Here is a 22946-nt window from a genome sequence, read left to right as displayed (position 1 = left end):
ACATTCTGATACAGGGCTGAAGAGCTTATATACTCCTGAAATAGGACAGTGAATGGATAGTGCTGGCCTTGCCAGGTGATAAAGGTATTTACCAAATCAACAGCTGCATACCAGGTACCAGGTGATGTGTTAATCTGCTCAAGCAAGGAAACCACATCTGGTACAGCAGGTGCAATTGGGGTCACTGCTTGGTTAAGCTTATGATTCATCCATATTCCCCAGAAAACAAATAGGGGAGTTAAACAGAGATGTAGTGGGAACTACCACCCACATATCTTTTTTTTTCTTTTTTTTCAGAGACAAAGACAGAGGTTTATTAGGACAAGTGAGGGATACACATTCAAGAGAGACTGTGGGCCATCTCAAGAGGAAGAAGGCATATTTGGAATCTCACAGCTTTTCTTTCATAAGATACTCCAGGAAGGGGTGAGTAGGGGCACATACCAGGGGTAGAGATCTGGACTGCCTCAGAATCCTCAGGTTCCTGGCATCGATGGATGGTGGCTGGGTGGCTTGACCTTCCTTATAGATCCTTTTTTTTTACTAAGCATCTCAGTAATCTCAATTGGGAAGGGGAGCCATTATGATTAAGAGTGTGATTAAGCCTATTTAGGCTTCTTTCCTAGAGAGAACAGACCCTGTAGATTAATGTTAAGGATTATGGAATTTCTAGATCTTAAAAATATTTTTTCCTTTCCATCCCAGTTTTTCCTTTCTACCTAATATTTTATTTCTCTTACCCTATCTCATTTCTCCCCTCTGAGATTTGGGTCTTAATTTGAAGAACTGATAAAGGGTGAAAAAATCTGTCTTCTCTAACTTTTTCAATGCTGACAAGGGATGAAGGCTCTGTCTACCCAGGGACCAGAAGTCTCATCATAACTGACCTAAAGAAGACAGAGAGAAACTGGCCTTAGTAATTGAGTTGGGTTCTTTACAGTCAGGTTAGACGCTACCATCATTGACGGATACATCTTTCAAGTCCTTGATGGTGGCACTGAACTCTGAGATCCCTCCAGGTGTGCTATATTATTTTTGATTTATTACTTTCTTTTTTGTGGTACTGGGGATGGAACCCAGGGGCATTCTACCTCCAAGCTACACACCCAGCCCTATTTTTATTCTTTATTTTGGCACCCCCAGCCCTATTTTTTATTCTTTATTTTGAAACAGGGTCTTACTGAGTTGCAAAGGGCCTCACTAAGTAGCCAAGGCTGTCCATGAATCTTGATCTTCCCATCTCAGCCTCCCAATTACTGGAAGTACAAGCATGCACCACCATGCCCAGCTTACTACTTTTCCATGTAGAATAGCTCTAACAGCTTCCACTTTGTGTTTACCACCATAATTGTACTCAATCCACATGCGAGGGAACCAATGTGGGGATTCTGCCAAGTGCTAAGTATGTCTATACCAATTATTCATCCTGGGATTGGGGAAATAACCACAGGATGAGATCAGAGACCCACTGAACCCACTAAAACACCTTTGATCACCTGACCTCCACAAGCACCTACTTTGACAAGAGGGCAACAATGATGTATCAGAGCACCTGGAAACATCATTTCAGAGCCAGTGTCCAGTAGTCCTTGAAAGTTCTGATCATTTCCTTTTCCCCTGTGTAGTTATCCTGGCAAAAGGCTGTATATTCCTTTGGGGAAGGATGGGAGAAAAATTAAGAGTAGAACTTTTTAGTTTTTCACCAGAGTCCTCCCTCAGGGAAGGCACACTCTTCATTCAAGGGGTCCTGGGTTCTTAAACTGGCTGAACTGTGGGAATTAAGGAGCCATGAGTCACTGGTGTTATGATTCAAGGCAGACTTTTGTACATTTGCCCTGGAATGTTTCTGTTTATATAAATCGAGCAAGAATTTGGTGGGTTTCTGTCTGGAACACCATGACTGATCAGCCAAAGCCATAGATCTATCATTCTTTTCATTGCTTTACTCTGCTGTCCATTATGACCAGTATAACTACTTTACCTCTACTGGTTGAGAGCTGCCACTTGGCCCCTCCCATTCTGGGATCCAATAATACCCACTGCAATATAAATCTTCTAGTTGAGTGACTACCACTCCCATTGTAAGATCTGGCATACAAAGAACAGTAATGACAGAGCTCTTCAAAGACACTGGTGCCCCCCTTACAAATCTGATCCTTACAGTATTGGTAAAGCACCCATCTTCTGGACCCTCCTAGTGTGGAGGAGAAGATCTTACATGACAAATCCACTCCAGCATTCCAAGCTGAGACTTTGAATCCCTTAATCCACAGTAAACCAAGGAATGTCAGGCATTTCAAGTTCATTCACAGTAGGCCATCTTTTGACCCATTTATCAGCCAACCAGTCAAATAAACTATTAGTATACTTTTTAAACAATGTGAGCTGCTATATTAAATCTAGAATCTCTGTTTAATGGTCATGTTATCAATAAATTCAGCTTGGTCTAATTGTATGTTCCTTCTACCATTATCTCACACCCTTAAAATCCTTAAAATCCATCCCCATACGTGTTCTTCAGACCTGTGCTTATGTGAATTAGAAAAATTAGAAGTTCTTGGGAGTGTACCACGCCACCTCATGGGTCGCACTGTGTACATCACATCTAGAGGTCTACTTAGACTTTCTTCCAGTTATAGGTCTGAAGTCAAAGTGGGTGATGAAGAAGGGTCCTGAGGAATATCAGCATTGTCTTGCTCAGCAACTACACCACTGAAGGTGATAACTGGTTTCATAGGCAAGGCTGGGTTAGTTCCCTCAGGGACAGATGAGGAAGCCAATTCTACAGAAAGTGGGGTTGGGAAGGCTGCTGCCACTGGGGGTGAGGAGGCCAAATCCTCTGGAAAAGTAAACCCACTAGAATGTAGGAATTCAACATCCCCAGCCTCTTCAGGTCCTCCTACACATCTTCATCCTAATTTTCAGGATCCCATTCTTTTTCAAGCAGCAGCTTAACTTGTACTGCAGATACCCTTTGGGGCCAAGAATAAAACTTATGTTGTCATTCAGCCACTAACAGGATGAGAGTTTATGTTTGGTTGTTGAAAATTTCAGCCTAATAATTACAAAAGGGAAGATTCTCCTTCAGAACCCATGAGAAGCCTTTTAGTTCAGTGATATGTACCTAGAGCTTAGAAATTGAATCACTGAACTCATCTATATCCTCTCTTACTTTGTCAAGTGATGTCAGGAGCAACAAGTAAACATTATTATTTTCCTTAGTTTTCCAGAAATGTTCAAAAGTAGCATGTAGCCAGGCATGGTGGCATACACTTGTAATCTCAGTGCTTGAAAGGCTGAGACAGGAGGATTTCAGGTTTGTGAACAACCTCAGCTACTTAGTGAGAGCCTCCACAACTTAGTGAGATTTTATTTCAAAATCAAGATTAAAAAATAGGGCTGGGGTATAGCTCAGAGGTATAATGCTCCTTGATTCCATCCCCAATACAGCAAAAAAAAAAAAGGATCAGGATGTGGTGACACACACTTGTTATTCCAGTACTTGGGAGACTAAAACAGATGGGAGGATGGTGGTTCAAAGACAGCCTCAGCTACTTCATGAGGCCCTCTGCAGCTTAGTGAGACCCTATCTCAAAATGAAGAATAAAATAGGACTGAAGGTATAGCTCAGTGATAGAATGCACCTAGGTTCCATCCCCAGTACTTCAAGAAAAATAGCATGTATAGAATCACTAAACTTATTGCATCTCACAAGGGGTGAATTAGAAGCATTAGATGCATTCTCTTTGCATATCTCTTTAAACAGTTTATGTCATGGGTTTTTTTAAGTATTCTTTATTTTAAAGTCAAAACTGTAGACAGTGTAATAATTCCAAGTGTTAATATATTTCAATCTCTCAATACAGAAAATAACAAATAAAATTCAACCAGTCAACCTCGGCAGATTCTTCCAACCACATAAAAGTGTCCATTATCCCAGTCTCTCAGCCCCTTAAACATACCATTTTCTTTGGGGATATTATCACTTCCCCTGAGTTTTCTTCAGAGTTCTTTTTCCAGGACAGGATCATGGCCCTTGATGGAGAGCAGGTAAATAGGAGACAACTACCACCCAAGACCTCAATGCCTAAGTCCATCATTTGTTTTCTGCAATAAACAGCAAAATCGTCACCAAGTCTTGTTTTTGTAGTCCCCTTCTAGGGACAGCACCACAGAAAGTTGGCAAAACAACCAAGTTCAGTCAAGTATTTGAAAACAAATATAGCAACAATGGAAGACAAAGTCACATTTGATTTGATCACATTTGTCACAGGACTAGACATTAGAGCTCCTGACACAGAAATCAATACAGAAAGGGGTAAGGGTACCTTTGGCCACTATAATATAAAACCTGGAGTGCCTCAAGACATAGGCTCGACCAATATTTAAGGGGAAAAAAGCCATCAAAGCCTCAACTTTTGCTTACAATCTTTATTGACGTTATACAAAAATACTCCCCCAAAGTAAAAAAAAATACACTACCAACAAAAATACTTTCTCTTAGGAGACAAATTCCACTCCCTCTCTTAACATTCAGTGCTTTCAACTGTAACACCAGCTTCTACTGTTCCCCTCCAGGCTGCCCAGCTTTCAGCCTGCTCCCTGTTTTCCAAAACATCATTTCCACTAAGGACAGCATCCCCAGTGCTCCCATCTACCTTCAGCTCCTTTTTAACTTTCTTTACATCATCTTTCCAGGGGCTTTCTCCTTCTGGTTTCCTCTTCAAGGTGGAAAATATCAATCACACAATTTCTACTGACAAATCATGGAGACTGAAGAGTGTTCTCCACTAGAAATGAAACTTGAAGTAGAACTCTCCGCCAAAGTGCCTTTCAGAACCAATTCAGCTACATTTCACTATGCTGGGACTCCATCACATCTTGAATCTTGTCTCTAATTTCAGCAGTTTCTTCAGTTCCTCAGTTTCTCATATTCAGTAGATGATCTTTCAGTCTCCTTTATCTGCCCATTGAGTAGAGCCATTCTCTTCTCAATTACTTCAATACGTTTAGCAAACTGTGCTACTACCTCCTCATAGTGAGAATTGTACCCATAGGTCAACCCCAACTGGGAATGAGTCTCTGCGAGAAGGTGGCTGTTGGCTTCTAGGTATTGCTTTTGCAGGTTTAGGCAAGCCTGAAACCCTTCCACAACTTGGATATAGCTCTCAGATTCAACACTAACTTCTCCAACTTTAAGATGTGGCTGTGCTGCATAAAGCTGAGCTTCTTTTGTTTTATCTTTTTTTTTGTGCGGGTCTGGGATGGAACCTAGAGGCATTTGACCTCTGAGCAGCAACCTCTGCCCAATTTTTTATTCTTTATTTTGAAACCGGGTCTCATTGAGTTGTGAAGGGCCTCACTAAGTAGCTGAGGTTGTCCACGAACCGTGATCCTCCGGTCTCAGCCTCCCAAATGCTGGGATTACAAGTGTGTGCCACCACGCCCAGCTTGTTTTATCTTTTGTAAATTATCTTTGCTAAATCCAGCATATCCCAGGCAAGCTCTAGGCTCCCAATCACATCCTCTTCATTGTCTTGAAGAGACCTGTTTTCAATAATGGCTTCGAGTGATGTTTCTTTGGCCTTGTCATTTTCTTTATCTCCTCCTCCTACTCTTCCTCCTCCTCCTCTTCCTTCTTCGCCTTTGTTATTATTTTCTACCAGAGATTCATCTTGTTTGTTCTCCTTCTTTCTCTTCCACACCTGTAATCCCAGTACTTGGAAGGCTGAGATAGTAAGATAACAGGCTTGAGACCAGCCTTAGCAACATAACAAGACCATCAACAACCTAGCAAGACCCTGTTTCAAAAGCAAAAAATAAAAACGGTAGCGATATAACTCAGAGGTAGAATTCCCCTGGGTTCAGTCCACAGCTTCTATCTATGTATCTATGTATCTATCTATCACCTATCTCTGCCCTCTCTTGCTTTCTTACACACACACACACACACACACACACACACACACAACACACACACACACACACGAGTCTTTAGCACCTGTAGGCTAAACTAATTTGGAGAGCCATCTCCAGAAACCACAAAACCAAATAAAGAAATATATCCTTAGAATTCTGCTTCTCTAAAACCACTCCTAGTACCAAAATTTGTATTAGTTAAGATTCTCTAAAGAAACATAATGCAACAGTATATGTATATTATTAAAGGAGATTTATCAAATTGGCTTACACAGTTTGAATCTGTAGTCTCAAAGTGATCATCTATATGCCATAGAGCCAGGGCAACCAGCAGGTACTCGGTCCAGTTTCCTGGACCTTCAGAACATGGTGAATAAATGATGGCCCATACACTCTCTGAAGAATTATTGGGAAGAGTCCATGTTAGAGAAGTAAAAGAGCTAGGGCTTCTTTTCCTCAGGCCAGAGCAGCAGTAGCAGATGCACCAGCTCAGAAATAGAATAGCTTGCCTCCAAGCCACCTCCACCTTCTTCTTCACTTTGTTCCATCTGGGCCCCCAGTCTATTGGACAGTTCCCAGTGCTTCCCACATTCATGGCAGGACTTCCCCTTCAATATGCTGTCCCATGGGTCAATCATCTCATCAACACACCCTGGAGCCTCTTAATCCTACGTGTCTCTCTATTCAGCTAAGTTGACAATGCAGACTAACCAGTACACGTCTTTCCACCCCGCCTTAAACACAGTTCTCATGCTATTCACAGCTAATCCCTCAGTGATGCTTCTTTTTACTCCAAACCTCACCCCAAATTGGAATTTAGTTCATACATAAACTTCATCTAGCCCCTCTTCTCAATTTTTCATTCTTTCCTGTCGCCTACCCCATGGCATATAAATAGAATACATTTTCTTTACCATCAATATTCTTTACATTTTTCTTCCTCAATGTAATGTTAACAAACCATAAACACATGGAATACGGACAATGTGCTAAACACATTTTTAAATGATTTATGTAACCTCACTAATGTGATCCTAACAGCAACCAAGTGAAGTAATTACCTGCACTCATCATTATTTTACAAATGAGAAAATAGAATCCCTTGCTCAAGATCACACAACTAGTAAACAGACAGAAAAGTTGGTTTTTAATTCTAGTGTGTTAGAGTCCAGAGTCTATTCCAATAACCATTATTATTTACTGATAAGATCATTCAATGCGTGCTGTTGTTTCTTTTTCCTTTTACTTCCAAACTTTTCAAAAGAACAATTTATTTTCATTTCCTCTGCTTTCCCACTGTTCTTTCATTGGTAATTCGCTATAATTAGAAATACTTCCCCACTGCTCCACCAAAATTCTTCTAATTAGTTGTTGCTAAATCCTTCAGATTCTTTCCTGTTCCTATTCATTTGGGCCTCTCTTTTGAATTCACTATTATTGAGACCATTTTCTTCCTAGATTGCTGCCCTTTCTTTATTTCCACCAGACTCTTTAAAATTTTGTCCCTACCCACCCCTTTGTCTGCTTTCTCTTAATCTCCTTTAGTTTGGTTTCCTCTCTATCCATTTCTTAAGCATCACCATTTTCTAGTATCCCATTCTCTTTGTTCTTTCATTTTCTAGAATGAAGAAGCCCAGAATTTAAATCTAAATTCCACCATTAACTAACTTCTATACTTTAAGAAAATCACTTCCTCTTGTCAGAGTAATGTGAAAATAAATTACATAATGAATGTAAAGTGTTTATCATAGCCATATGACAGATACTCAAAGAATATTAGCTTTATTATGGATATTATCATCACTGTTAACATCTTGTTTATAGCTGTGGGTTCTACTAACTCCTTGATGCTCATCATTTAAGTATATGTACAACTCTTTCCCTTGAATTCCAGGACCACTTTTTATATCTTACTGTCCCATGCACATTTGCAAACTCAACAAATCAAAAACAGCATACTTAATTGGTACTAACCTCTGAGAAGCCTGCCTATCTGCTTATATTATAGATGTTAAATGGCAACACATGACCCAAGACAAAAACCTCAGTATCCTCAACCTCTGCTTAGTTGGTGACCAAGTCCTGGCCATCCTATCTGTACATATCCTGTATTTCAGATCCATATTAACTTGCTATTTTAAATAAATAATATCAGTGCAGTACCATCTGGTAGGACTCAAATGTAGCCTATTCTATACTTAAAAGTATAACTAATCTCAAAGTTAGATAACTTATCTCAGTAGTTACTTCAGGTAAAATGTTTGTATCTTATTTGCAAGCCTGGGACTCTCAGATTAATATTATATGTAATTATCAGGCAAAATTATGCTGAATTATCCTACTACTAATAAATATATTATTTTAAATTTTATAGAGAAATCCACCAGAAATAACACAAGACTTTGCAATTTTTTAGTTGAACTCTCCTCAGTCTTAGAATCTTGGGAGTGGGGAATACTTAATGAGTTGATTTACCCTTCCCACTCTGTGCGACATCCACATAAAATGGATTATAGTTATCCGAGTGTGGTGGTATACACCTGTAATCCCAGTACTTGGGAGGATGAGACAGGAGGATCACAGGTTTTAAGCCAGCCTCAGCAAAGTATCAAGGACCTCAGCAATTTAGAGAGACCCTGTGTCAAAATAAAAAATATATGAAATATGGTTGGGGTATATCTCAGACGTAAAATACCCCTGTGCCAAGAAAGAGAGGCTTAAATTTGCCCACTCGTGCCAGATTATTTCACACCTTGGTGTACAGAAGTTAGAGTTCATATTGCAAGTTGAGCATGATGGTGCACACCTGTAATCCTAGTACTTGAGAGGCTGAGGCAGAAGGCTTGCAGGTTTGCAGGCAGCCCTAGCAACGTAGTATCAAGGCCCTCTACAATTTAGTGAGACCTTATTTCTAAAATAAAAAAAAAAACTAAATCCAGATGTGGTAGCACACACTTGTAGTACTTGGAAGGCTGAGACAGGAGGATCACAGGTTCACAGCCAGCCTCAGCTACTTAGTGAGGCCCTCTGCAACTTAGTGATACCCTGTTTAAAAAAAATTATTAAATTATTATAAGTGTGGTGGTGCACGCTTATAATCCCGGTGCTTGGGAGGCTGAGACAGCAGGATCGTGCAGGTTCGAAGCCAGCCTCAGCTAGCTTAAGAGACCCTGTTTCCAAATAAAATATAAAATAGGTCTGGGAGTATAACCCGGAAGTAGAAGGCCCCTGGGTTCCATTCCCAGTACCACACACACACAAAAAAAAATTCAAATCAGGCTGGGGGTGTAGCTTGGAGGTAGAATAACCCAGAATTCAACCCCCAGCACCAAAAGTAAAATAAATAAAATAGAGCTAGGGGTATAGCTCAGAGATAGAATGTCCCTGGGTTCAATCCAAGTGCCACACAAAAAAAGAAAAAATAATAATATTGTAAACTAAGAAAATTGGGAACTTATTTTCTATAGAAGAAGTTTTTTTATTTTATAGAAGTTCTAAGATGTGAGTATAATTCACATGTGTACATGTATCACTCAGCAAGAGTTTTGTGGTAAGTTAGACTGCAGAAAGGTGAGATCAGAGAATCTGAAGATGATTTTGATGGAAGCTTTATCCTAGAGTCACCCGCGGTCCTTTAAGAGGGCTAAGAAATATTCACATGTGAAGAATAATAAAAAAAATGAATGAGCATTCTATGTGATACTGTTTATTAGAGCTAAACTCTGCAGGACAAGCTGCTAAACTGTTTAGTGAAATAGGATCAAAGTTGAGTTGTCAAAGATGTCTTCTTAAATCAATATGTTGCTGTCAACAACACATCTTTGTCATCCTGATAATTCCACTTCCTCTCTCAGAAGATCTGTAAAGCCCAAGGAATCTTTTGTAGTAGGTAGTGCATGTATATTTTTTTCTGGGAAGAATCCACTGCATCTATCATATCCTTTGTAGCAGTGCATGGTTCCAAAAGGGTTAACAATCATAACTCAGAGTCTCAAGTTTTAGAAAACTCATAAAAAATCATTTTCATTATTTGACATCACTTTATTACCTTCTATCAAAAGGTTACCCCAACATCTGCTGGAGTATTTACCACAGGGAACAGAGCCATGCGTTTTAAGATTGAAGCTTTGCCAATATGCTAGAAAGAAAGATCAATTAGCATGAGGGAGGTGAGCAATATGAAAAATCACCCATGATTCTAATTTGTATCCTTTCATTGGTACATGGTAAATATGTATTATAGTAAGGTTCACAATTATATAGACATAAATGCACGAAGCACTTGGTGTGTTCCCACTACTCCCTGTACATATTAGTGAAACTGGTAGTGATACCTTCATATGGAGAAATAACATTATTTGAACTGATTTCTTCCTCAATCCTCCTTTTTACCCTCCTCCCTCCATTTTCTATTCCCTTCCACTATTCTTCTGGTCTCTCCCTTCATTTATCTAAAGTCACTTAATTTCATATTTTTTCTCTAGTTTCCACACATGAGAGAAAAAACATGATCCTTCACTCTGAGACTGGCTGATTGTACACAGCATAATATTCTCTAGATCCACCCATTTTTTTCTGAAAATTACCTAATTTTCTTCTTTATGATCATGTGTGTATATATTTGCAGCAAGTCATTCAACTTCTCTGGGTTTCACTTGCCCTCATATAGAAATGTAAGTAGTAAACTGGAGAGAAATACCCCCACCTGCCTACCTCATGCAGTTGTTTTCTGGATCCAGTGACAAAGTATGGAAAGACTTAAGACTTGGAAACCACCTATTCCGAGGTTTGAGTCTCAGTTCTGACATTTTCTTGTTGACTGGCATTGAGTAAATGGATAATCTGAACCTCCAAATTCTACATTGTATAACAGGCATGATATCACTTTAGTAAAGCTTATGTGTTTGTTTGTTTGTATGTTTGTTTGTTTAGTGTTTTGGTACTGAGGACTGAACCCTGAGATACATTCCCAGCCCTTTTCGATTTTTTATTTTATACTTTTTTAAAAATTTTCTTTCTTTCTTTTTTTTTTTTTTGGCAGTACTGAGGATGGAACCCAGGGGCGTTCTACCTCTGAGTGACACCTCCAGCCCTATATTTTTATTCTTTATTTTGAAACGGAGTCTCACTGAGTTGCAAAGGGTCTCACTAAGTAGCTGAGAACCCGGATTCTCCTGTCTCAGCCTCCCAAAATGCTGGGATTACAAGCGTACACCACCATGCCCGGCTCTCATTTTTTTACTTGCTAAAAAGTCTTGCTAAGTTGCTGAGGCTCTTCCTAATTTCCTCAAGTACTGGAATCGCAGACTTACATAATCACACCTGATACATCCATTCTTTAAACAGAAGGAAACTAACATTTGTGAGATAATTACTGCTATTATAACCATTTCACAGAAGAAGAAACAGCCTAGGTACAGTTAAGTGACTTTCACAAGGTCAAATAGCTAATAATCGTGGAGGCAGGATTCAAACGTATATATGCTTGATGCCTAATCTCTCTACAGCCTGCTTTCACAGGCCATTTTCCCCCTTAAACAGGTCATGGCTTAACTATTCCCTAGAGATGCTAACCATTGTTCCAGTGCCTTTATTGTCACTTGTTTGCTTCTCACACATAAGCTTTAGCTGTATAAAGTAGCCTAGCTAGGCCGTCTCTTTTCAAGGCTAAGAAATAAACCATGACAATAATATGGCTCTTTGATGACCTCAGATAGATAACATGAAAACAATTGGTTTGAGTCAGGCATGGTGGCACACGCCTGTAATCCCAGTACTTGGGAGGCTGAGACAGGGGGATCACAGGTTCTCGGCCAGCCTTGGCAATTTAGTGAGACCCTCAATAAGTTAGCTAGATCCTGCTTAAAAATAAAAATTAAATCAAGAATGGTGGTGCATGCTTGTAATCCCAATACTTGGGAGGCTGAGACAGGAGGATCGCGCATGTTCGAAGCCAGCCTCAGCTACTTTAGTGAAGCTCTCAGCAACTTAGTGAAACCCTGTTTCCGAACAAAATATAAAATAAGTCTGGGAGAATAGCCCAGAGGTAAAAAGCCTCTGGGTCCCATCTCAAGTATCACAAAACTAAAATGAAATAAAATAAAATGTAGAACTTCCATGGGTTCAATCCTCAGTACCAAAATTTTTAAAAAGGGAAAGAAAATCATTGGTTTATATTGTATTGTCACTGATAATGAAGGTAGTACCCACCATGTCCTACGTTTCCCTTCTCAGGTAGCCCAAAATATAACAGCGCAGAGTAATGAAAATTCCATTTCTCACCTCTATCCAATTATTTTACATTTTTAAAAAATCTTAAGAAGAGTCCTAAGCATCTGGCAGACCCATTCCAAATGCCTGGGAAATGTTATGTTTTGTGTTTAAAACTAGAAACAAAACTCAGATGGTATTCACTACAAACATTTCTCTCATCTGTACTTTCCTAAGCTACAGTTTGGCTCATAATAGAAATACTACCTCCAACTAACAAAGAAGAGGCATTTGGATAATTTTTCCAGCCGAGAATCACCCCCCAAAATTGTGGTGACCTCTACTGATTATGATTACACTACCTTCATCTGTTCAAAAATACCATTGCCCAAATATCACTTGAGCGCTTTTTTCAGTTTTGAGGATGAGCAGTACAAGTCCCATGGACACTCATGCTGAGCCTTGCCTGGAAACATGTTGGTGAGATGGCTGGAGGCAAGAGGGGGAAGTCTGTTAAGGTATGGACTGTGGCCAACAAACAAACAAAACGAATTGTTTCATATGGAAAACGACCCTTTTGACCTCAGCCTCATTAACTCCATACTCTTCATTCTGACCCAGAAGAGCCAGCAAGCCTTCAAAAAGAATGAAGACATTCTCAATCTCTAAAAAATGCAGCAGACCATTCCTGCAACGTGTGGGGGTTTTGTCACCATGGGTAACTTATACACAAGGATGCCAAGCCCAGGCAGACTCGATCACTGACCCATCTCTCCAGAATCCTGGAATTTCAAGTTGGAAAGAAGTCTGAAGGATTATCTCGTCCTAGCGCCTTATTTTATAGTTGGGGAATTAAGTCCCACAAAGAGGAAATAGCTTGTCCAAATTATCCATCTAGTCAGTGGCAGCTTTAGGACAAGACCCAAGTCTCTTAGTTCATAGATCAGCACAGTAATGATATTGCATCCAGCACAATGATCCTTTATTCTCAGAGGACAGAGAGTGATTTAGAAATATACATTGTCTAACTGTGGCCTGGAGGAGAAAAAAGGGGCCAGTGAGGGGCTTGGGATAGTCTGCCTGCCTCAAGGGTCCTGAAGAATTCATATTTCATTGTTGAGTAACTGGTATAAAATGACTTACCTAACACTTGAGGGTAGTTCGAACAGGTCTTTTTCTTTGTTTGTTTTTGGCTTTTGTTCTAAGGTTCTCTTATAATTAAGAGCAAGTAAATCAGAGAAGAAAGAGAGAAGTACGGGCTGTTGAAAAGAGAATATAAAAAGATTCATAACTTTTTCCAGAAATGGTCCATGCTTTGTCTTCCCATTAATTAGTCAGCTATAAAAAGTATGCATTTTCTATTTCAGGTGCCACCAAAGAAGAATGGCAGCTCTATTTCCTGTATTATTTTAATTAATTAATTAATGAGTGCATTTGTTTATTTATTTTGGTACTGGGGATTGAAGCCAGTGGCATTCCACCTCTGAGATACAACCCCAACTCTTTTTATTCTTTTTTTTAAACAGGGTCTCACTAAATTGCTGAGGCTGGCCTCGAACTGAAGTCCTCCTTTCTCAGCCTCCCAAGCACTAAGATTACAGATGTGTGTCACCACACCCAACTAATGTGGTATATTTAGAAAATCCTTTCTTGGTTTGTTTTCAGAGGTTGATGAACATAAACCACATACGACTGCTAGCTTAACCTTCTTCATTCCCTGAAAATTAAGACAGCTTCAAACAACAGAAGAAATCTATTTTATTCCTCAGTCTCTACTTATTTTAAACCATTATTGTTCCGTCTGGTTATATGCCCAGCTTAGTTGTCCAAAAATTTCACACTATTGTACACCTGGTTGAGAAAGTTTATTATAAAGAAGAGAGTAGAAGGTGGACGCCAGAGGCTATGAAATGCACAATTCTTCACTCTTAGTTCCTTGTGTGCTTGGCACACAACAAGTGCTCGATTGATATTTGTTAAATGACTCAATGGATTGAATTGATAAAAGATGAATGGACAAAGGTATGTGTTGTGACTCTGCCAAGGTGCAGTTAAAAGGCTAAAAAATGGGTCACATAGGTAAAGGTGAAAGTTTATAGAGGAGATACACTTTGGGAGAAAATGTAGGAAACAAAGTGGGTTGAAACCACTGCAAACCTCATTGGACATATCAGAATGTGATATTTGTCTTGTAAGAAGAAAATTATGAGATTACTTGACATAGAAAGTAATATTATAAGGGCTCTACTGGGGGAAGACGTTCTGGCAGGTATGTAGGAAATATGAGGTGAGAAGTAGCCAGGAGACTCCTAAACCATGAACTCTTGGAGTTAGAATGGAGTTAAATATGATCCATTCCAGCCTCCCTACAAGTGCTAAAACACTATTTATCACCCCCAACCAAAGTAGTGTCACCATTTCTAAAAAGAATAAGCTCCATGGGCATACAGGTATTTTTATATCATTAACTGTTGTACATCCACATTCTAACATAGAGTTCGGTAAATGGCAGTCAATCAATAAATATCTGTTACATGAAGGGAAGGAAGGAAGGAAAGAGGAAGGAAGGAAATCTAATTAGTGCTTACATACTTAGAATATCAGTATGTTTAACAGTTAAAAAAAATTACACTGGAAAGTATGTTGAAAAATCAATCTATATTACTTGACAAAGCCTGTCTTCCCAATCAATTACATCTAAATTTTTACTTTACTCCCTTGAAATTTCATAAATGGCAATATAACTTCTATCGTTGTTGAAAGCGTAGAATATATTTAGCCTTGAAAACAATGTGACTTGAAAAAGTGAATTTATAAGGAGTGAGACAAGAGACATTAAAGGAATTTGAAACTTTATGAAAGCAAGAAACTTGTTAACAGTGATATCGCCAATGTTTAGCACTGGGCCTGATGCATAGTAAATGTTCAATAAATATTTTAAGTTTGTATTAACTAAATATAAAGGATGTCAAAGAAGAGAAAAGGTTAGGGAATCACTTCAAGGTTTGCAATGCCAAGAAAGGAAACACGATTTCCAAGACAGGGCAGTCCCAAGGATGGAAATAATTAGAGACATGGGAAAAGAATAATTAGTCCCACTTTCTGAAATGTTGACTTGTCCTCATAGCAGATCTTCCTAACTATGAGGTCTTCCTAGCTTCCTTGTAAGGTTGGTACAAATGATGAGAAACATTTTTAGTAGCAATGAGACTTGCTGAGTTTGTAAAGGGCAAGGTGTAGCAATTTGGGATTTCTTATAAGGGTGATAATCAAACTGAGAGTTTAAATGTGTCATTCTAAAAAAAAATAAATGTGTCATTCTAAAGAGATAATTATTAAAATAGATATAAAGAACTTCAAAGTGAAGGTAGAGAAAAAAGAGAGTGAAAACCCATACAGAAGATCAAGAAAAAGCAATAATAGCAGTAGGAGAAAAAGGAAAATCCAAGGTAGTATCAGGTTATAGTGACAAAGTCAGAAAATAATTTTGAGAGTTTCAAGAATAGGTAGGAAGTCACTAAATAGACACTACTGGATTATACTGAAATATCACCGATCTCTAAGAATGTTATTGGAGGATACTGTAGCTTAATAGTAAAGAATTTCAACTTTGTGGCAAGACTAACAGTATAACGTTGGACGAGTTGTTTGACTTTATTTTTGATTGATTGTTTTTTTAACATTATTGTATTTTTATTATATGTAATTTAGTAATATGAATATAAATCTTATAACTTTTAAAATTGTAATGGAGGCTGTAATCATTTTATAAACTTGTTTTTAATTTTAATGCAAGTACACTGGTGTTTATATTCGCACAAGTATTGAGATGTGATGTATTAAGTCACAAAAGTAAGCTGTGACATTGACAATATGCATAAAATGATTGTTTTGTTTGGTGTTGGGGATTGAACCCAGAGGCATCCTATCACCAAACTATACTCCCAGCCCTTTTTATTTTTTATTTTTTATTTTGAAATAGGCTTTTGCTAAGTCGCTGAGAATTGCTCTAAGTTGTTAAAGCTGGTGTCAAACCTACACTCCTTAAGTCTCAGCCTCGCAAGTACTGGGACTGTGTGCTTGTACCACCACACCCGGCTGCTTGACCTCTTTATAGCTGTCCCTTCATTTTTAAAATTGATAGTGTAATAAGAAATAATACCTAGCACACAGGGTTCTTTTGAGACTTAAATGAGTTAAGTTGTCTAAAACACTCAGTAAACATTAGCTATGATTACTATGTGGGCAGTACGGACATGGAAGCCATGAGTATTTGGGGAATGAGGAAATGGAAACAATGAGTATTTTGGCAATGAAAGAATGAACAAAGCAAAAGAAGCAAAGTGACACAAGGAAAATTTTGGAGGTGATGAATATATTTATTACCTTGATTGTGGTAATGTTATGAAGCATGTCCATACTTACCAAATAGTATGCATTAAGTACATGTACTTTTTGTATACCAATTATACCTAAATAAAGCTGTAAAAAAGAATAATAAACGCTGGCAGGAGTGCAGAGGGAAACAAGAAAAAGGAAACCTTTTTCAAGATGTATAGTAACTGAACATGGGCAGAGTAGAGGCCAAGAAGACTGTTTTGAGGCAAGCAGTGGAATCAATAAGGGATGAAATTAAAGGTGTGACTCAATAGATTCTCACAGAAAACATATAGGAATGGAGATAAAAGGGAAAGAGAAAACACCACGGTTATGTAAAAAAGTCAACTTCCAAGGAAGGGAGAACTAAGCTTACAACAGATGCCTTCACTTTTTATAATAATAATAATGATAATGATAATGTCAACTATCAGAAGAAAAGTACTGGGACTGGGTACCCAGAGGCTCAGAATGAGTCAACAGCCACAGAGAGGTAAGAGTGCATAAGAGAAGCAAAAGGTCTTATTGGTACCCAAACATCAGCGTGACCATATGCTCGCCCACTCATTTCTGACTTAAGTGAAACTTTGGGTTTATATGCCCAGAAAAAAAAAAAGACTATCCAACTGCCGGGAAATCATATAAAAGGACACTCTTTATAATGTTTCTCTGTATAGTAATTCATTGCATATGTCAAAGAGAATCTCAAGTCAGTCCAAGAAGATTCAATTAGAACCGTATGGCTCAGGCAATAAGGAACACTTGGCACATTTTCTGAGTGAAAATGCAGGTGTGTTAATTACCCTCCTTGGATTTGTGCCAGCATAGGCAATTCCTGGAGGAATACTTCGGAGGACATTTCAAAAGCTCACTGTTTAAAAAGAAGTCTGCTTGTTTTCTTAAGTTTCCTGATTGCTGGCTGATTATTGCTATTCTGCCTTCTTGCCTAAATCAGATTTATTTCCACCTGGGCCATCTCCTTCCACTCAACCCTACACAAAAATACACAACAAATATGCATGTCTACAGCACCAGTTGTATGGAGATTAGTATGATATGCTTGGGTGGGTGTGAAAATGCATTGCAAATGTTTCTTTTAAGGAAGGACTTTCAGTAGAATACACGGCCATGCAATGGCAGGATAAGATTACGATGTGTGTACACACTAATATCCATTTCTTTGGGAACTGGGGATTGAACCCGAGGAAATTCTACCTCGGAAGTACACTCTAAACCCTATTTTATTTTATTTTTTTGTAACAGAGTCTTACTAAGTTGCTGAGGGCTGGCTAAGTTGCTGAGGTTAGCCTTGAACCTGTGATTATCCTGTCTCGTCATCCCAAGTATTAAAGATTACAAGCAATTGCCACCATGCCCACCTTCCATTTTATTTAGCACAACTCCATTGCATATGTATAATATATATACTATATATAACTATATATAATATATAATTATGTAACTCCTTCTGAAGTTCTATTTCTATGCATCCTACACAAGCTAAAAGTGATCTCTCTGTCCATATACCCTCCCTTATACCCTACTCCTCCCTCCCTTTCTCCCTCCCCTCAGGACTTCCAGGGCAATTTAGCATATTCCTCTCATAATATTTATTCTCTTTCCTCCTGCATTGCACGGCTCTTCATATATGTGTCTTATGAATACTTCTTGAAGACTAGAAGAATTCATTACAAATCTCCAATGGTAACTCAGCATAGTGACTGGAACATGGTAGCACTGGGAAACTATTGTTGAAATGAATGATCATGTCCAGAGACTGATAGTTCCAATCTAGTAGTCTTTAAACTTTTATTTTAGCAGAAAAACAAATTTGTAAGTGAAATATTGCATATAAACCCAAGTATATAAAATTGATGTATTCTGTGGCTGAGGCTGAGATGAGCGAGCAGAGCCTTATCCGTAGTCTCTTCTCATTTATCTATACAACAGTACCTGAGGTATCTATGCAACATTTTCAGAATGTATCTAAGAACACAGTTTGAAAAACAGTAGCCTGAGTCATGATAATCTCAGTAAAACTAAGAATATGAGGTTCTTGAATCCTCTCTGATCAAAACTCAAACTCCAATTAGGGAAGAGTGGTGCATGCTGTAGTCCCAATACTTGGAAGGCTGAGACAGGAGAATTATAGGTTCGAGGCCAGCCTCAGCAACTTAGCAAGATCCTGTTCCATATTTTAAAAAGATAAAATAAAATACAAAGGGCTTGGAGTTTAGCTCCAATATAGAATGCCCTAGGGTTCAATCCCAGTACAAAAAATAAATCAAATTTCAAAAGAAAACAACAACAAAAAATCCCTCACTGACTACCTTCACTCCCCAATATTTTCACTTTCAAGTGTCTTCAAAAATTTACCATTAAATGGATTGAACTGGAGAACATTTTGCTGAGTGATATTATAGTGACAAAAAGTAGGAAATTGGATGCTCTTCCTAATATGTGGAAGCTAGGGAGAAAATGGGTCATGGGAGGAACTCTAGACGAAGGAGAAACTATGGATGAGCAAATAAGGTGACCTGAGAGGGATGGGAAGGGGGGGAAGAAAATTCCCTAATGTACATGATGTACATTCACAAACATATCAAAATCAATCAGTAACCCAAATATGAGAAGGAAGGAGAGGAGAGAGAATAGGGTGGAAATTGGGGAAGTCTTAGTTGGGTGATGTGGTATGTGCATGTATGCCTCCACCATCTTGTACTCCATTAAGGTGTACGACTTCAATGCACCAATAAAAATGAACTTTTAAATTACCATTAGAAATGTACTTATGAGATCCCTTTAGCAAATTGACCATTTGATATTCAAGTAATCACATCCCCATTTATCCAGACGCTCAACCTATAAGTCCAGTTGTTATTCTTTACGCTGATCTCTCTTTCATCCTCTAAATGAAACTGTCAACAAATACTTTTGATCCTATCTTCTGAATACCTCCCAAATCTACAAGTATCTTTCCTTGCCCAAAATAACCACCCTAGGTCACATCATGGCTCTGGCCCAGTAATGTCACCTCTGATGCCATCCATGACTGTATCCAATCCCTTCTATTGGAAATAGGTGAAGGGATGCTTCAAAACATGCAGCTGATGATGTTATTTCCAGGGTGCCTGTTGAGAAACAGTGGTGAAAAGGCAGAATTTTTCACTGCATGCCCACACTCTTGGTTCAGCAGATCCTCCCCTGTTTTCACATCCTCAAATTTGTCCTCAGGGATCTCAAAAGCAGAAGTGGACAAGCTTTTGATAGCCACTGGTGTGCTATGTAAACACACTGCTACCCCCTACACACACACACACACACACACACACACACACACACACACACACCAGGGCAGAGACTATGAACAATCTCAGAAGTCTTCTGAAAAAGTGCAAAAACACAACCAACCTACCAGGATCCCACCAGTAATCCCGGTCAGCACTAAGGCTCAAATAATTCCTTAATTCCAAAAAATCTGCACGAGTGATTTTCTCATGAATGCCTCTAGGAGTCAGGACAGAATTATATGATGTTTCTAGGCAATAGCTACTCCCAAAGTGAGAAAGTTTTCTTGAGATGGCAGGGGTGAAGATTAGTAGTCCCCAGGTGAGAGAAAGTCAACCAATACTTACTGAGCACCTACCCAATGTTAGGTTTCATGTTTCGAACCTTCATGATTCATTATGTTCTCATCAAATCATCATAAAATTATAAGAAAGATAACGATATCCTAATTTGATTACTTGATGATATCACATCTAGGAGGGGCTGAGCAACTTGTTCATAATAAAAGTCCTAAGGCCAGCATGGTGGCGCAGGCTTGTAATCCTAGCATTTGGGAGGCTGAGACAGGAGGATCGTGGGTTTGCAAACAGTCTCAGTAAGGCCCTCTGCAACTTAGTGAGACCCTGTTTCAAAATAAAGAATAAAAAATAGGACTGGACGTGTAGGTTAGAACTAGAATACCCTGGATTCAACCCCCAGTGAGTAACTATGCCTGCTTACATATATTTACTTTTATTCAGTGGTAGTCTTGTTAGTATAAGGATAAAAAGGATGGCTATGTATTTTGACTTGAGAAAGTCTTGATAGGTTGTCCAGCCTTAAATATCCAATGTCCTCATCCAAGCAGCACCTAGCTCAGATTGGTTACTATGCATATACATTTCAGATTTATTGCTCTGGAGTTCTATATTAAAATGCAAAGTTTTTAACATTTTGCCATGAATTCATGACAATAAATAAGAATAACTAGATTACATAATTATGCAGGTCCTGAGCCATGTATTATAGTTTTTTTTTATTTTACTCTTGCACATCTCCTAAGACATTTATGCTCATTTAATAGAATTGAAACTATTGTACAGATTCATCTTTAAAAGGCCCTTTAGTTTAATAGTTTTTTATTGCAGTACTGGAAATTGAACCCAGAGGCATTCTACCTCTGAGCTATACCCCCAACCTTTTTATTTTATTTCAAAATAAGGTCTTGTTAAGTTGCTGGAGGTCTCTATAAGTTGCTAACGCTTGCTTTGAACCTGCAACCTTCCTGTCTCAGCCTCCCAAGTATTCGGATTATAGGTACGTGTCACCATCCACAGCCTAAATTTGTACCGCCCTGGGGGGAGAGAAGGTAGGAAGGTGTGGATGAAATTCAAATGAAAAACCTACAGTTTCTTTTGACACCAGTTCAGCATACCTCATGAATATGCTTTTCATGGAAACGGGCAAGATCCTTGGGCACACACAGACTGAGGTGAACTTAAACACTGCCCCGATTCAAGTTAAACACCTCGATCTCCACTCCTAGAGAATAGAAGATTTAGTTGACTAATAGGCCATGACTTGATCCTCTCTCTCAGAGCGCACCCAAGATGTAGGCCTCTGGCTCTCAACAGTTGAAGAGCTGCTCTCTTGTACAGATGAAACACAGCTGAAAAACACTCTGCCATCGTGATTTGAGGATCTAAGACTAGAATAAGACCCTTTGGCTACCAAATGAAGCAGGAGATGGCCTTATTTTGTCAATATGTGAAGTCATTTGACTTGGACAGGTCGCTATTCACCCTACCACACCCTATCCCCAAGGCACACCATACACTCTGCTTCTTTACCTCCAGGACACGCACAAAGTATGAAAACTGCTAGACTGCAGGAGATCTGCCATGCTAACATGAAAGGGTCCAGAAGAAGCTTCCAGAACCTTGGAGAAGAAGTTGAGAAAAATAAGCTTGCCCTCAGTAATGACTCTACCCCACTACCCCAGAACAACCTTCTGGAACACTCACCCAGGCTGCAACTCACTGTCTCCAAGACTCTGTGGTCCCTGATTTACACAGCCTGTTTCCAAAACACCCTGATTTAGACCAATATGTACAAAACCTTATGTCATTTGACCTTGTTTCTTGCAACCCATTCCCTGCGATTGTTTATTTTTTTTCTAATCTGACCGTTTTAGAAACGTCTATAGGTTCCTAAATGGAAGGTGGGAAAAAAAAGAAAGGAAGAAGCTATGAAAAGCAGGAACAGCTTCAGGGAGTTAACTGGGGCCCACTCCCAGGCAGCGCTGCCTCTGGTGAGACACTGCGCCAAAAATATCTTCTCTCATACTGCTCCACTGCTGGAGTTTTCACTTCATTTTACCACACATTCTGCAAGTTTGCCGATCGAAAAGTCAGTGTTTATCAAGGCACCCTCTTGCAGATCATTTTGGGAACGTTCAGGAATCATTCCTTGATTGCTCATAGATAGATAGATGGATAGAAAGATAGATAGATAGATAGATACATACATACATACATACATACATACATACAGTGTGTGTGTGTGTGTGTGTGTGTGTGTGTGTGTGTATGTGTGTGTGTGATACTGGGATTGAACGAGTGGAATTCTACCTCTCAGCTACACCCTCCTTTTAATTTTATCTTTTTTTTATTTTGTGGTACTGGGGCTGGAACCCAGCAGCTTTTCTACCTCCAGGCTATACTCCCAGACCTATATTACACTTTATTTAGAAATAGGGTCTTACTAAGTTGCTGAGAGCCTCACTCAGTAGCTGAGGCTGGCTTTGAACCTGTGTGATCCTCCTGTCTCAGCCTCCCAAGCGTGGGGATTACAGGTGTGCACCACTACCCTAGCTTTAATAGCATATCTTATTTATTTATTTATTTATTTATTTATTTATTTATTTATTTATTGTAGTACTAGGAATGGAACCCAGGGGCCTTCTACTCCCAGTCTACACTCCCAGATCTATTTTACACTTTATTTGGAAACAGGGTCTCACTAAGTTGCTGAGTGCCTCACTAAGTAGCTGAAGCTGGCTTCGAACCTACACAATCCTCCTGCCTCAACCTCACAAGAGCTGGGATTACAAGCCTGCACCACCATGCCTGACTTATCTTTTATTTTGAAACAGGGTCTCACCAAGTTTTTGA

The 22946-nt window shown here is 39.0% G+C and overlaps 1 pseudogene across 1 annotated transcript; it reads right to left on the bottom strand.

Moving 5' to 3' along the window:
• Window positions 1-4526: 4526 nt before the first annotated feature.
• On the bottom strand, window positions 4527-22239 carry LOC308279045 (nuclear autoantigenic sperm protein-like; annotated as a pseudogene). Its single transcript has 4 exons — window positions 22153-22239; window positions 21624-21712; window positions 5459-5547; window positions 4527-5241 (listed from the first exon to the last, which is right to left on the bottom strand). The product of its transcript is annotated as a nuclear autoantigenic sperm protein-like (transcript).
• Window positions 22240-22946: the final 707 nt, after the last annotated feature.

This window comes from Muscardinus avellanarius (genome assembly GCF_963383645.1).
Source record: "Muscardinus avellanarius genome assembly, chromosome: X".
NCBI classification, from domain to species: Eukaryota; Metazoa; Chordata; class Mammalia; order Rodentia; family Gliridae; genus Muscardinus; species Muscardinus avellanarius.
The sequence above is the reverse complement of the archived record's forward strand: the minus strand, read 5'-3'. Positions and strand labels throughout refer to the sequence as shown.